This window comes from Pongo abelii, chromosome 1, assembly GCF_028885655.2.
Source record: "Pongo abelii isolate AG06213 chromosome 1, NHGRI_mPonAbe1-v2.0_pri, whole genome shotgun sequence".
Taxonomy (NCBI): Eukaryota; Metazoa; Chordata; class Mammalia; order Primates; family Hominidae; genus Pongo; species Pongo abelii.
Window position 1 is genome coordinate 92153968 of NC_071985.2, and position 15959 is coordinate 92169926.

Here is a 15959-nt window from a genome sequence, read left to right on the forward strand (position 1 = left end):
AGCTACTCAGAGACTGAGGCAGGAGAATTGCTTGAGCCTAGGAGGTGGAGATTGCAGGGAGCTGAGATTGTGCCACTGTACTCCAGCCTGGACAAGAGAGCGAGACTCTGTTTCAAAAAAAAAAAGAGGGAGAATTTTAAAATCATTTGCAATGTAAAATAAAGCAAAGTGTAATTAGAGAATAAAACAATGTTGTTATTCCACAAAAAATTTCACTTTTATGTAAGTAAAGATAACCACACCCTAGTTTTTAATTTTGAGGTCACAGAATTCACAGATAACTGCAAATTACTGAGCAAAGTAGAAATAATGTCTGATAGCAACCCAATAATCATTAACAAAATATTTAACGAAATTCCTTCTAAATTAAAATTATCCAGAAGATAAATTCCAAAGAAAAAAATATATATTAATTTTAATTTTTGTAACATTATATGGTACAACTATTTCCTTCCTGCTTTATGAAATTCCATCAGTGGGCCAGGCACGGTGGCTCACTCCTGTAATCCCAGCACTTTGGGAGGCCGAGGCAGGCAGATCAGGAGGTCAGGAGATCCAGACCATCCTGGCTAACACAGTGAAACCTCGTCTCTACTAAAAATACAAAAAAATTAGCAGGGCGTGGTGGCACGTGCCTATAGTCCCAGCTATTCGGGAGGCTGAGGCAAAAGAATCGCTTGAACCTGGGAGGCAGAGGTTGCAGTGAGCCAAGATTGTGCCACTGCACTCCAGCCTGGGCAACAGAGCAAGACCCCGTCTCAAAAAAAAAAAAAAAAAATTCCATCAGTGTCTAACCACATTTTTTACTAAAAATACTTACTTTCTGTGGCCAGAAGTCTCTTTTAAAAAGAAACTCCCCCTCCTATGTCTTCCTGAGGCTGCCCCAGTCACATTCACAGATCCCCTTTTGCCAAAACCAGAAAATTCTCTCAAAACATAAGATGTGACTTTGGACAAATTAATCTTTCTATGTAAGAAATTTATGGGAGATAAATCATTAAAATTGATTTAAAATAAAATTTTTGAGTACATTTGTACAAATGTAAGAAAACGTTCCATCTGCTAATTTTTTTTCAAAGAATTTAAATAAGAGTTTTATTCTTTTGGCTTATTTTCAGGAAAGATTGCAATTTCTACATACTTATTTTCTTGTTTGTGTATACTTACATTTCTTTAACATTTATTCAAACATATTTTTCAGCTTTAGTGAAGTACAACCAACAAATAAAAATTGAGTATAAAAAAGCATTTATTGCCACTGAGCTGTACATTTTAAAATGGTAAAGATGATAAATTATATATTTATATTCTACCTTAATTTTTTAAAATTGAGTATACTTAAGGTGCACAACATGATGTTATGATATATGTATATACTGTGAAGTAATCACCACAGTCAAGTTATTACCATATCCATCACTTCACATAGTTACATTTTTTCTTTTTTTTTTTCTTTTTGAGACGGATTCTCGCTCTGTCACCCAGGCTGAAGGGCAGTGGTGCGATCTCGGCTCACTGCAAGCTCCGCCTCCCGGGTTCACGCCATTCTCCTGCCTCAGCCTCCCGAGTAGGTGGGACTACAGGCGCCCGTCACTGCGCCCGTCACTACGCCCGGCTAATTTTTTTTTTATTTTTTATTTTTATTTTTTGTATTTTTAGTAGAGATGGAGTTTCACCGTGTTAGCCAGGATGGTCTCGATCTCCTGACCTCGTGATCCACCCGCCTCGGCCTCCCAAAGTGCTGGGATTACAGGCGTGAGCCACCGCGCCCAGCCATTTTTTCTTACTTTCTATAGTGAGAACATCTAAGATCCTCCCTCTTAGCAATTCAAACACTACACAATAAAGTATTGTTCACTATAGTCACATTGCCGTACATTAGACCTCCAGAACTTATCTTGCATAACTGGAACTATCTACCTTTTACCAACATCTCCTCACTTCTCCCTTACTCGGATCCCTGGAAATCCCCATTCTATTCTCTGTTTCCATGAGTTTGACTACTTTTGAATCCGCACACAAGCAAGATTACGCGGCATTTGTCTTTCTGTTTCTGGCTTATTTCACTTCGCATAATGTCCTCCAGTTCCACCTGTGTTGTTACAAATGGCAGGATTTTCCTTTTAAAGATTGAATAATATCCGTTATATATATCAGATTTTATTTATCCATTCATACATCAATGAACACTTAGTTTTTTTTCACCTTTTTGCTATTGTGAATAGTGCTGCAATGAACATGAGAGTGCAGATAGCTCTTTGAGACAATGATTCTATTTCCTTTGAACATATTTACAAAAGTGGGATTGCTGGAACATATGGTAATTCTATTTTTAATTTTTTGAGGCATCTCCATACTGTTTGCCATAATGGATATACCAATTTACATGGCTACCAAAAGAATACAAGGGTTCTTTTTTCTCCACATCCTCATCAACACTTGTTATCTTTTGTGTTTTTAACAATAGCCATCCTAACAGGTAGGAGGGGATATCTAACTATGGTTTTGATTTGCATGTCTCTGATGATTAGTGATATTGAGCACCTTTTAATATATCCATTGGCTATTTGTATGCTTTTTTTTAAGAAAAGTGTCTATTCAGATTCTTTGCTCATTTTTAATTAGGGTTTTGTTTTGTTTTGTTTTGCTATTGTGTTGCATGAGTTCTTTATGTATTTTGACTATTAAACCCTTATCAGATATACGGTTTGCAAATATTATCTTTTTTTTTTTTTTTTTTTAATGGAGTTTCACTCTTGTTGCCCAGGTTGGAGTGCAGTGGCACGATCTCGGTTCACTGCAACCTCTGCCTCCCAGGTTCAAGCGATTCTTCTGCCTCAGCCTCCCGAGTAGCTGGGATTACAGGGGCCTGCCACCACGCCTGGCTAATTTTTTGTATTTTTAGTAGAGATGGGGTTTCATCATGTTGGCCAGGCTGGTCTCAAACTCCTGACCTCAGGTGTTCTGCCCACCTCGGCCTCCCAAAGTGCTGGGATTACAGGCGTGAGCCACGGCACCCTGCTGTTTGCACGTATTTTCTCCCCTTCTGTAGGTTGCCTCTTCACTCTATTGTCTCCTTTGCTGCACAGAAGCTTTTTAGTTTGAAACAATCCCATTTGTCTATTTTCGCTTTTGTTGCCAGTGCTTTTGATGTCATATCCAAAAAAAAATCCCATAATAAAGGGCATATATGAAAATCCCACAGCTAACATCATAATCAATCTTTTCTCTAAGATCCAGGACAAGGCATGAATGTCCACTCTTGCTACTTCTATTCAACACAGTGTTAGAAGCCCTAGACAGAGCAAGTAAATAAGAAAAAGAAATAAAAGGCATCAAAATCTAAAGTAAAAGGTAAAATTATCTGTCTGCAGCAATAATCTACAAAATCGATATGATCTATAAAATCTACATGATGATGTACACAGAAAACCCTTAATACTCAACAAAAAAAAAATGATTAGAACTAATAAATTCAGTAAAGATGTAGAACACAAAAATCAACACACAAATATCAATGGTGTTTCTATACACAATAAACTATCATGAAAGGAAATTAAGAAAACAATTTCATTTATAGTAGCATAAAAAGAACAAAATACTCAGGAATAAGCTTAATCAAAGAGGTGCGCGGTGGCTCACGCCTGTAATCTCAGCACTTTGGGAGGCCGAGGCGGATGGATCACGAGGTCAAGGGATGGAGACCATCTTGGCCAAGATGGTGAAACCCCGTCTCTATTAAAAATAGTAAAATTAGCTGGGTGTGGTGCTGCACACCTGTAATCCCACCTACTCAGGAAGCTGAGGCAGGAGAATCACTTGAACCCGGGAGGCAGAGGTTGCAGTGAGCCGAGATAGTGCCACTGCACTCCAGCCTGGTGACAAAGTGAGACTCCATCTCAAAAAAAAGACTCATGCACTGAAAATTACAAAATATTAATGAAAGATATTAAAGTAGACACAGAAAAATGACAAAGAAAAAGTGGACAAAGCACCAGTAATTGAAGGCAACATTACCCAAACCTGGGAATGGACTTGTAGAGGGAGCCATATATTGACCCCCATCTCCTCTTCCCAGAGCACTGCTGCAAACACACTGAAAAACAAAACAAGCGTATAGCTGACTAAGAGACTATTTGTCAGCCCTACTGTTAAGCACCATCTACTTGACTACAGCCTGAAGTACACCACCAAACAAAAGCGCATTTCACCAACACTCATTGCCTGTGAAACCCACTGCAGGAAACTATCTGCAGCCTAGGAACCTGTACAGAGCCTTGGCCCTCTGAAAGAACTCATTCTCATATATATATATATATATATATATATATATGTTGTATATATATATACATACATATGTATGTATGTATATATGTGTATATATATACATGTATATATATACGTATATATATGTATATACCTCATCCAAATAGCAACAAATTCAAAAAGAAAAAGAAGTGCCAGCTCCCTCACATGAGAAGGAATCAACACAATAACTCCAGCAATTCAAAAAGTCTGAGGTGTTTTGTTACCTTGAAAATGAACCTTATTAATGAACCTAACCAGTCTGAAATGTATGAAATGACAGATATAGGACTCAGAATCTGGATGATAAGGAAGCTCAACAATATCTAATAAAGTTTAAATCCAGCATTTATAAGGAACTTAAATAAATTTACAAGAAAAAAAGTCCCATCAAAAAGTGGGAAAAGGACATGAACAGACGCTTCTCAAAAGAAGACATACATGTGGCCAACAATCATATGAGAGAAAGCTCAACACCACTGATCATTAGAGAAATGCAAATCAAAACCACAATGAGATACCATCTCACATAAGTCAGAATGGCTATTATTAAAAAGTCCAAAAATAACAGATGCTGGTGAAGTAGTGGAGAAAAAGGAACACTTATACACTGTTGGTGGGAGTATAAATTAGTTCAACCATTGTGGAAGACAGTAGGGCAATTCCTCAAAGAGCTAAAAACAGAAATACCACTCAACCCAACAATCCCATTACTTGGTATATACCCAAGGGAATATGAATTGTTCTATTATAAAGACACATGCAGGTGAATTTTTATTGCAGCATTATTCACAATAGTGAAGACATGGAGTCAACCTAAATGTCCATCAATGATACACTGGATAAAGAAAATGTGGTACATATACATCATGGAATACTATGCAGCCACAGAAAGGAATGAGATAATGCCCTTTGTAGGACATGGATGGAGCTAAATAAAGGCCATTATCCTTAGCAAACTACACAGGAACAGAAATCAAAATGCCACATGTTCTCATAAGTGGGAGCTAAATGATGAGAATACATGGACACATAGAGGGAAACAACACACACTGGGGCCTATTGGAGGTTACAGGGTAGGAGGAGGGAGAGGATCAGGAAAGACAGCTAGTGGGTACTAAGCTGAATACCTGGGTGATTAAATAATCTGTACAACAAACCTTCATGACAGAAGTTTATCTATGTAACAAGCCTGTGCAAGTACTCCTAAACTTAAGATAAAAGTGTTAAAAAAAAAAAAAAAAAGAAAGACACGATCCAAATAAGCATAAGCAGAAATGGAAAAGATGACATTACAACTGATCCCACAGAAATACAAAAGATCCCCAGAAACTACTATAAATACCTCTATGCACACAAACTATAACATCTAGAGGAAATGGGTAAATTCCTGCAAACCCATAATCTCTCAAGATAGAACCAGGAAGAAATTGAAACCCTAAACAGAGCAATAACGAGTTCCATAACTGAATCAGCAATAAAAACTTACCAACCAAAAAAGTCCCTGGACCATCAGCAAACTAGGCATCAAAGGAACATACTTCAAAATAATAAAAGCCATATACAACAATCCCATAGCCAACATCATACTGAATGACCAAAAGCATTCCTCTTAAGAACTGGAACAAGACAAGGATGCCCACTCTCACCACTCTTATTCAACATAGTACTGGAATACCAAGCCAAAGCAGTCAGTCAAGAGAACAAAATGAAAAGCATCCAAATAGCTAAATAGGAAATCAAATTATCTCTCTTCACTGATGATGTAGTTTTATCTGTAGAAAACTCTAAATATTCCACCAAAAGGCTCCTGGAGTGGATAAACAATTTCAATAAAACTTCAGATACAAAGTCAATGTACAAAAACTAGTAGCATTACTATACACCAATAACATTCAAGCTGAGAGCCAAATAAAGAATGCAATCCCATTTGCAGTATCCACCAAAAAAAGTAAAATATCTATGAATACCTTTAACGAAAGGGGCAAAAAATCTCTCCAAAGAGAACTACAAAACACTGCTGAAAGAAATCATACAGGACACAAACAAATGGAAAAACATTTCATGCTCATGGATTTGAAGAATCAATATTATTAAAATGTTCATACTGCCCAAAGCAATCTACAGATTTGATGTTATTTGTATCAAATCACCAACACCATTTTTCACAGACTTAGAAAAAAACTATCCCAAAATTCATATGGAACTAAAAATAAGCCCAGATAGCCAAAGCAATCCTAAGGGAAAAGAACAAAGCCAGAGGAATCACACTACCTGACTTCAAACTTCACTATTAGGCTACAATAACCAAAACAGCATGGTACTGATACAAAAATTAACAAGATAGACCAATGGAACATAATACAGAAATCAAAAATAAAGCATCATATTTACAACCAACTGTTCTTCAACAAAGTGAACAAAAATGAGTAATTGATAACTCAATATCCAATAAATGGTGCTGAATAAACAGCTAACCATATGCAGAAGAATAAAACTGCACTTCTGCCTTTCACCATTTACAAAAATTAACTCAAGATGGATTAAGAATTAAAATGTAAGACCTGGCCAGGCACAGTGGCTGACACCTGTAACCCCAGCATTTTGGGAGGCTGAGGCAGGTGGATCATTTGAGCTCAGGAGTTCAAGACCAGGCTGGACAACATGGTGAAACCCTGTCTCTACAAAAAAACCACAAAAATTAGCCAGGCGTGGTGGCGGGCACCTGTAGTCCCAGCTACTCATGAGGCTGGGGCAGAAGCATTGCTTCAACCTGGGAGGCAGACTTTGCAGTGAGCCGCGACTGTGCCACTGCACTCCAGCCTGAATGACAGAGCAAGACTCCATTTCAAAAAAAAAAAAATTAAATGAATAAATAAGTACATAATAAAATAAAATAAGCACCTATATAAACAGCTCTCCATAATAATAATAACAAAAACTTTTAACACATTTAGAAGAGAAAATTCTTAATCTGGTAAGAAAAGTTTATACAAAACACTCCCAGCAAATATGACACTTGCTAACCTCTTAAATTTTTTTGATTGTATACTTGGAAAATCCAAAGAAATCAATTTTATTTTTTTTTAATTTTTTTTTCCTCCTCATCTTCATTTTCTTTTTTTATTATTATTATACATTATGTTCTAGGGTACACATGCACAATGTGCAGGTTTGTTACACAGGTATACATGTGCCATGTTAGTGTGCTACACCCATTAACTCATCATTTACATTAGGTATATCTCCTAATGCTATCCCTCCCCCCTCCTCCCACCCAACGACAGGCCCCTGATGTGTGATGTTCCCCTTACTGTGTCCAAGTGTTCTCATTGTTCAATTCCCACCTATGAGTGAGAACATACAGTGTTTGGTTTTTTGTCCTTGTGATAGTTTGCTGAGAATGATGGTTTCCAGCTTCTGGATGAGGACATGAACTCATCATTTTTTATGGCTGCATAGCATTCCATGATGTATATGTGCCACATTTTCTTAATCCAGTCTATCATTGATGGACATTTGGGTTGGTTCCAAGTCTTTGCTATTGTGAATAGTGCCACAATGAAACATAACGTGTGCATGTGTCTTTATAGCAGCATGATTTATAATCCTTTGGGTATACACCCAGTAATGGGATGGCTGGGTCAAATGGTATTTCTAGTTCTAGATCCCTGAGGAATCGCCACACTGTCTTCCACAATGATTGAACTAGTTTACAGTCCCACCAACAGTGTAAAAGTGTTCCTATTTCCCCACATCCTCTGCAACACCTGTTTTTTCTTGACTTTTTAATGATCGCCATTCTAACTGGTGTGATATGGTACCTCATTGTGGTTTTGATTTGCATTTCTCTGGCCAGTAATGATGAGCATTTTTTCACGTGTCTGTTGGCTACATAAAGGTCTTCTTTTGAGAAGTGTCTGTTCATATCCCTCGCCCACTTTTTGATGGGGTTCTTTTTTTTTTCTTGTAAATTTGTTGGAGTTCATTGTAGATTCTGGATATTAGCCCTTTGTCAGATGAGTAGATTGCAAAAATTTTCTCCCATTCTGTAGGCTGTCTGTTCACTCTAATGGTAGTTTCTTTTGCTGTGCAGAAGCTCTTGAGTTTAATTAGATACCATTTGTCAAATTTGGCTTTTGTTGCCATTGCTTTTGGTGTTTTAGACATGCAGTCCTTGCCCATGCCTATGTCTTGAATGGTATTGCCTAGGTTTTCTTCTAGGGTTTTTATGGTTTCAGGTCTAAAATTTAAGTCTTTAATCCATTGTGAATTAACTTTTGTATAAGGTGTAAGGAAGGGATCCAGTTTCAGCTTTCTACATATGGCTAGCCAGTTTTCCCAGCACCATTTATTAAATAGGGAATCCTTTCCCCATTTCTTGTTTTTGTCAGGTTTGTCAAAGATTAGATGGTTGTAGATGTGTGGTATTATTTCTGAGGGCTCTGTTCTGTTCCATTGGTCTATGTCTCTGTTTTGGTGCCAGTACCATGCTGTTTTGGTTACTGTAGCCTTGTAGTATACTTTGAAGTAAGGTACTCCAGACTTTTCTATTGGCTTAGGGATTTTCTTGGCAATGTGGGCTCTTTTTTGGTTCCATATGAACTTTAAAGTAGTTTTTTCCAATTCTGTTAAGAAAGTCACTAGTAGTTTGATTGAGATGGCATAGAATCTATAAATTACCTTGGGCAGTATGGCCATTTTCACGATATTGATTCTTCCTACCCATGAGCATGGAATGTTCTTCCATTTCTTTGTGTCCTCTTTTATTTCATTGAGCAATGGTTTGAAGTTCTCCTTGAAGAGGTCCTTCACATCCCTTGTAAGTTGGATTCCTAGGTATTTTATTCTCTTTGAAGCAATTGTGAATGGGAGTTCACTCATGATTTGGCTCTCTGTTTGTCTGTTATTGGTGTATAAGAATGCTTGTGATTTTTGCACATTGATTTTGTATCCTGAGACTTTGCTGAAGTTGCTTATCAGCTTAAGGAGATTTTGGGCTGAGACAATGGGGTTTTCTAAATATACAATCATGTCATCTGCAAACAGGGACAACTTGACTTCCTCTTTTCCTAATGGAATAGCCTTTATTTCCTTCTCCTGCCTAATTGCCCTGTCCAGAACTTCCAATACTATGTTGAATAGGATTGGTGAAAGAGGGCATCCTTGTCTTGTGCCAGTTTTCAAAGGGAATGCTTCCAGTTTTTGCCCATTCAGTATGATATTGGCTTTGGGTTTGTCATAAATAATTTTATTATTTTGAGATACGTCCCATCAATACCTAGTTTATTGAGAGTTTTTAGCCTGAAGCGTTGTTGAATTTTGTCAAAGGCCTTTTCTGCATCTATTGAGATAATTACGTGGTTTTTTTCTTCGGTTCTGTTTATATGCTGGATTACAATTATTGATTTGCATATGTTGAACCAGACTTGCATCCCAGGGATGAAGCCCACTTGATCATGGCAGATAAACTTTTTGGTGTGCCACTGGATTTGGTTTGCCAGCATTTCATTGAGGATTTTTGCATCAATGTTCCTCAGGGATATTGGTCTAAAATTCTCTTTTTTTGTTGTGTCTCTGCAAGGCTTTGGTATCTGGATGATGCTGGCCTCATAAAATGAGTTAGGGAGGATTCCCTCTTTCTCTATTAATTGGAATACTTTCAGAAGGAATGGTACCAGCTCCTTTTTGTACCTCTGGTAGAATTCGGCTGTGAATCCATCTGGTCCCAGACGTTTTTTGGTTCGTTAGCTATTCATTATTGCCTCAATTTTAGAGCCTGTTATTGGTCTATTCAGGGATTCAACTTCTTCCTGATTTAGTCTTGGGAGGGTGTATGTGTCGAGGAATTTATCCATTTCTTCTAGATTTTCTAGTTTATTTGTGTAGAGGTGTTTATAGTATTCTCTGATGGCAGTTTGTATTTCTGTGGGATTGGTGGTGATATCCCCTTTATCGTTTTTTATTGCATCCATTTGAGTCTTCTCTCTTTTCTTCTTTATTAGTCTTGCTAGCATTCTATCAATTTTGTTCATCTTTTCCAAAAACAAGCTCCTGGATTCATTGATTTTTTGAAGGGTTTTTTGTGTCTCCATCTCCTTCAGTTCTGCTCTGATCTTAGTTATTTCTTGCCTTCTGCTAGGTTTTGAATGTGTTTGCTCTTGCTTCTATAGTTCTTTTAATTGTGATGTTAGGGTGTCAATTTTAGATCTTTCCTGCTTTCTCTTGTGGGCATTTAGTGCTATAAATTTCCCTCTACACACTGCTTTAAATGTGTCCCAGAGATTCTAGTATGTTGTTTCTTGGTTCTCGTTGGTTTCAAAGAACATCTTTATTTCTGCCTTCATTTCATTGTGTACCCAGTAGTCATTCAGGAGCAAGTTGTTCAGTTTCCATGTAGTTGAGCGGTTTTGAGTGAGTTTCTTAATCCTGAGTTCTAGTTTGATTGCAGTGTGATCTGAGAGACAGTTTGTAATAATTTCTGTTCTTTTACATTTGCTGAGGAGTGCTTTACTTCCAACTATGTGGTCAATTTTGGAATAAGTGCGGTGTGGTGCTGAGAAGAATGTATATTCTGTTGGTTTGGGGCAGAGAGTTCTGTAGATGTCTATTAGGTCCACTTGGGGCAGAGCTGAGTTCAATTCCTGGATATCTTTGTTAACTTTCTCTCTCGTTGATCTGTCTAATGTCAACAGTGGGGTGTTAATGTCTCCCATTATTATTGTGTGGGAGTCTAAGTCTCTTTATAGGTCTCTAAGGACTTGTTTTATGAATCTGGGTACTCCTGTATTGGGTGCATATATATTTAGGATAATTAGCTCTTCTTGTTAAATTGATCCCTTTACCATTATGTAATGGCTTTCTTTGTCTCTTTTGATCTTTGTTGGTTTAAAGTCTGTTTTATCAGAGACTAGGATTGAACCCCTGCCTTTTTTTGTTTTCCATTTGCTTGGTAGATCTTCCTCCATCCCTTTATTTTGAGCCTATGTGTGTCTCTGCACATGAGATGGGTCTCCTGAATACAGCACACTGATGGGTCTTGACTCTTTATCCAATTTGTCAGTCTGTGTCTTTTAATTGGAGCATTTAGCCCATTTACATTTAAGGTTAATACTGTTATGTGAGAATTTGATCCCATCATTAAGATGTTAGCTGGTTATTTTGCTCTTAGTTGATGCAGTTTCTTCCTAGTCTCAATGGTCTTTACAATTTGGCATGTGTTTGCAGTGGCTGGTTCCAGTTGTTCCTTTCCATGTTTAGTGCTTCCTTCAGGAGCTCTTTTAAGGCAGGCCTGGTGGTGACAAAATCTCTCAGCATTTGCTTGTCTGTAAAGGATTTTATTTCTACTTCACTTATGAAGTTTAGTTCAGCTGGATATGAAATTCTGGGTTGAAAATTCTTTTCTTTAAGAATGTTGAATATTGGCCCCCACTCTCTTCTGGCTTGTAGAGTTTCTACCGAGAGATCCGCTGTTAGTCTGATGGGCTTCCCTTTGTGGGCAACCCAACCTTTCTCTCTGGCTGCCCTTAACATTTTTTCCTTCATTTCAACTTTGGTGAATCTGACAATTATGTGTCTTGGGGTTGCTCTTCTCGAGGAGTATTTTTGTGGTGTTCTCTGTTTTTCCTGAATTTGAATGTTGGCTTGCCTTGCTAGATTGGGGAAGTTCTCCTGGATAATATCCTGCAGAGTGTTTTCCAACTTGGTTCCATTCTCCCCGTCACTTTCAGCTACACCAGTTAGACACAGATTTGGTCTTTTCACATAGTCCCATATTTCTTGGAGGCTTCATTCATTTCTTTTTATTCTTTTCTCTCTAAAATTCTCTTCTTGATTCATTTCATTCATTGGATCTTCCATCACTGATATCCTTTCTTCCAGTTGATCAAATCAGCTACTGAAGCTTGTGCATTCATCACGTAGTTCTCATGCCATGGTTTTCAGCTCCATCAGGTCATTTAAGGGCTTCTCTACATTGGTTATTCTAGTTAGCCATTCATCTAATCTTTTTTCAAGGATTTTAGCTTCTTTGCAATGGGTTCCAACTTCCTCCTTTAGCTCTGAGAAGTTTGATCATCGGAAACCTTCTTCTCTCAACTTGTCAAAGTCATTCTCTGTCCAGCTTTGTTCCTTTGCTGTTGAGTAGCTGTGTTCCTTTGGAGGGAGAGAGGCGCTCTGAATTTTAGATTTTCCAGTTTTTCTGCTCTGTTTTTTCCCCAACTTTGTGGTTTTATCTACCTTTGGTCTTTGATGATGGTGACATACAGATGGGGTTTTTGTGGGAATGTCCTTTCTGTTAGTTAGTTTTCCTTCTGTCAGGACCCTCAGCAGCAGGTCTGTTGGAGTTTCCTGGAGGTCCACTCCAGACCCTGTTTGCCTCAGTATCAACAGCGGAGGCTGCAGAACAGCAGATATTGGTGAACCACAAATGCTGCTGCCTGATCATTCCTCTGGAAGCTTCATCTCAGAGGAATACCTGGCCGTGTGAGGTGTCAGTCTGTCCCTGCTGGGGAGTGCCTCCCAGTTAGGCTACTCGAGGTTCAGGGACCCACTTGAGGAGGCAGTCTGGCTGTTCTCAGATCTCAAACTCTGTGCTTGGAGAACCACTACTCTCTTCAAAGCTGTCAGACAGGGACATTTAAGTCTGCAGAGGTTTCTGCTGCCTTTTGTTTGGCTATGCCCTGCCCCCATAGGTGGAGTCTACAGAGGCAGGCAGGCCTCCTTGAGCTGTGGTGGGCTCCACCCAGTTCGAGCTTCCTGGCCACTTTGTTTACCTACTCAAGCCTCTGAAATGGCAGGCGCCCCTCCCCCAGCCTCACTGCCACCTTGCAGTTCAATCTCAGACTGCTGTGCTAGCAATGAGCGAGGCTCCATGGGCATGGGACCCTCTGAGCCAGGCGCAGGATGTAATCTCCTGGTGTGCCGTTTGCTAAGACCATTGGAAAAGCTCAGTATTAGGATGGGAGTGACCCAATTTTCCCAGGTGCCATCTGTCACTGCTTCCCTTGGCTAGAAAAGGGAATTCCCTGCCCCCTTGTGCCTCCCGGGTGAGGTAATGCCTTGCCCTGTTTTGTCTCACGCTCGGTGGGCTACACCCACTGTCCTGCACCCACTATCTGACAAGCCCCAGTGAGATGAACCTGGTACCACAGTTGGAAATGCAGAAATCACCCTCTTCTGCATCACTCACGCTGGGAGCTGTAGACTGGAGCTGTTCCTCTTCAGCCATCTTGGAACCACCTAACCTCTTAAAAAATCTTATCTGGGCCAGGTGCGGTGGCTCACGCCTGTAATCCCAGCACTTTGGGAGGCCGACACAGGTGGATCACCTGAGGTCAGGAGTTTGAGACCAGCCTATCCAACATAGTGAAACCCTGTCTCTACTAAAAATACAAAAAAATTAGCCACACATGGTAGCAGATGCCTGTAATGTCAGCTACTCGGGAGGCTGAGGCAGGAGACTTGCTTGAACGCAGGAGGTGGAGGTCACAGTGAGCTGACATCACGCCATTGCACTCCAGCATGAGTGAAAGAGCAAGATTCTGTCTAAAAAAAAAAAGTAGCTATCAATAATTCTATTTATCATTTTACTGGAGGTCATAGGCCAGGGAAAATGGGTAAAAAATATAATAAAAGGCATAACAATTGAAACAAATCTAATGAAACTTTCATATTTAGAGATATCATTAGAAAATGCAAAAGGATCTATAGATAAAACATTAAATGTAATAAGTTAATTTAACATGGATACTGGTAGCAAGATCAAAATTTTTTTTATTTATAACATACAGTAGACCTCTCCTTATTCATGGTTTTGTTTTCTACAGTTTTAGTTACCCATGGTCAATGGCAGTCTGAAAATATTAAATGGGCAATTCCAGAAATAAATGATCTATAAGTTTTCAATTGTGCACCGTTCTAAGTAGTATGATGAAATTTCATGACAGCCTACTTCATCCGGACAAGGATGCAGATCACCCATTAATTAGCATATCTACACTGTATATGCTACCCAACCCTTAGTCACTTAGTAGCTAGCTCAGTTATCAGATCAGCTGTCCTGGTCTCCAGTGCTTGTGTTCAAGTAACCCTTATTTTACTTAATAACGGCCCCAAAGCACAGAAGTAGTGATGCTTGTAATTCAAATATGCCAAAGAGAAGCCATTAAGTGCTTCCTTTAAATGAAAAGGTGTAAGTTTTTGACTTAATAAGGAAAGAAACAAAATATGCTGATGTTGCTATGTTCTACAGTAAAAAGGAATCTTCTTTCCATAAAATCGTGATGGGGAAAAGAGAATTGTACAAATTTTACCATCACACCTCAAATTGCAAAGGTTATGATCAGAGTGTGTGGTAAGTGCTTAGTTAAGATCTTAGAGAGCCATCAAATTTGTGGGTGGAGGACATGAACAGAAAGGGGATCCAATTGGCAGCAATCAGGTTCAGCACTATTTGTGGTTTTGGGCATCCACCGGGGGTCTTGGAATGTATCCTCTGCAATTCAGAGGGGACTACTCATCAGCTACTTTGTATTCTTTGACCTACATCTCCTCATTTCCTCCCACCACCACCTGCTTCCTGCCCCTTGTAATCACTGTTTTATTCTCTATTTCTGTGTACTCAACTCTTTTAAGATTCCACATGTAAGTGAGATTATGCAATCAATATCTGAGAAAACCTGTGTCTTGACGAGCTTATCAGAAGTGTACATGGTCTTTAGGCCCATAGGAGAGTATGAGTTAGAAGCATCAATTAAAGCTTTGATTTAGAAGTGTGCACCTGTTGATTTTTTAATTTAAAACAAATATTGGGACTAGGGATAATCTTTCCCTAGAAGACAGGTTTCTTATGTCAAGCAACAATGGTACTAATGCAGAGTGGAAATACAAACCATGCCATGGAACTAAACAAGCATAGTCACGGCATAGTATGGAAATGTGTGACATTGCTATGTGGACACTGTGGACACTGCCATGTCCATTTCTGTACTTTTTAAACAGAAAGGAAATATGAAATACTGGATACAATATGTGAGAAAGAATGTAACTTGAAAACCTGGTTAATTTCTAGACCTTTCAAACGATCTCAATTGCTCCATTTTTCAGGGAAAAGACAGTGTATAAAGTAAATTTTTCCCTCAAATATGACATTTGAAGAATTCCAAAATTTTCATTTTGTCTGGTGATTTTCCTAACTACATTTAAATTTACAGTCGTCTTCTTGCAAATGTTGCCAGAAACAAAATGGAGTCACTAAGGAAAAAAAAACAAAACTGGCAGAGCTAGGGAAGACTTTGCAGAGAGGGTTCTCACACTTGTATACCTAATAAGAACAACTACCATGAAAGACTCTGCAAAAACCACATCCTTGAAAAGGCCATCACAACCTTATACAAAAAATGCCTCAAAGACATCTGCCCTGCCAGCAACTGTCTGTTTAACCTCTGACTGGTGTCACCCTTGTTATTGATATTTGTAGGCAATGATAATTATTTCAAAACAAATCTGTAATCCTCTTCATTATTTTTCCTTTAAAAAATTTGCCTTCCTTTACCTCCCTGAATATGCACATAGTTTACTATGGCACATATATTCCCATTGCAATGCTCTATTCCCAAATAAATATCTTTTTCTTTTAGAGAGCCTCTTTTTCT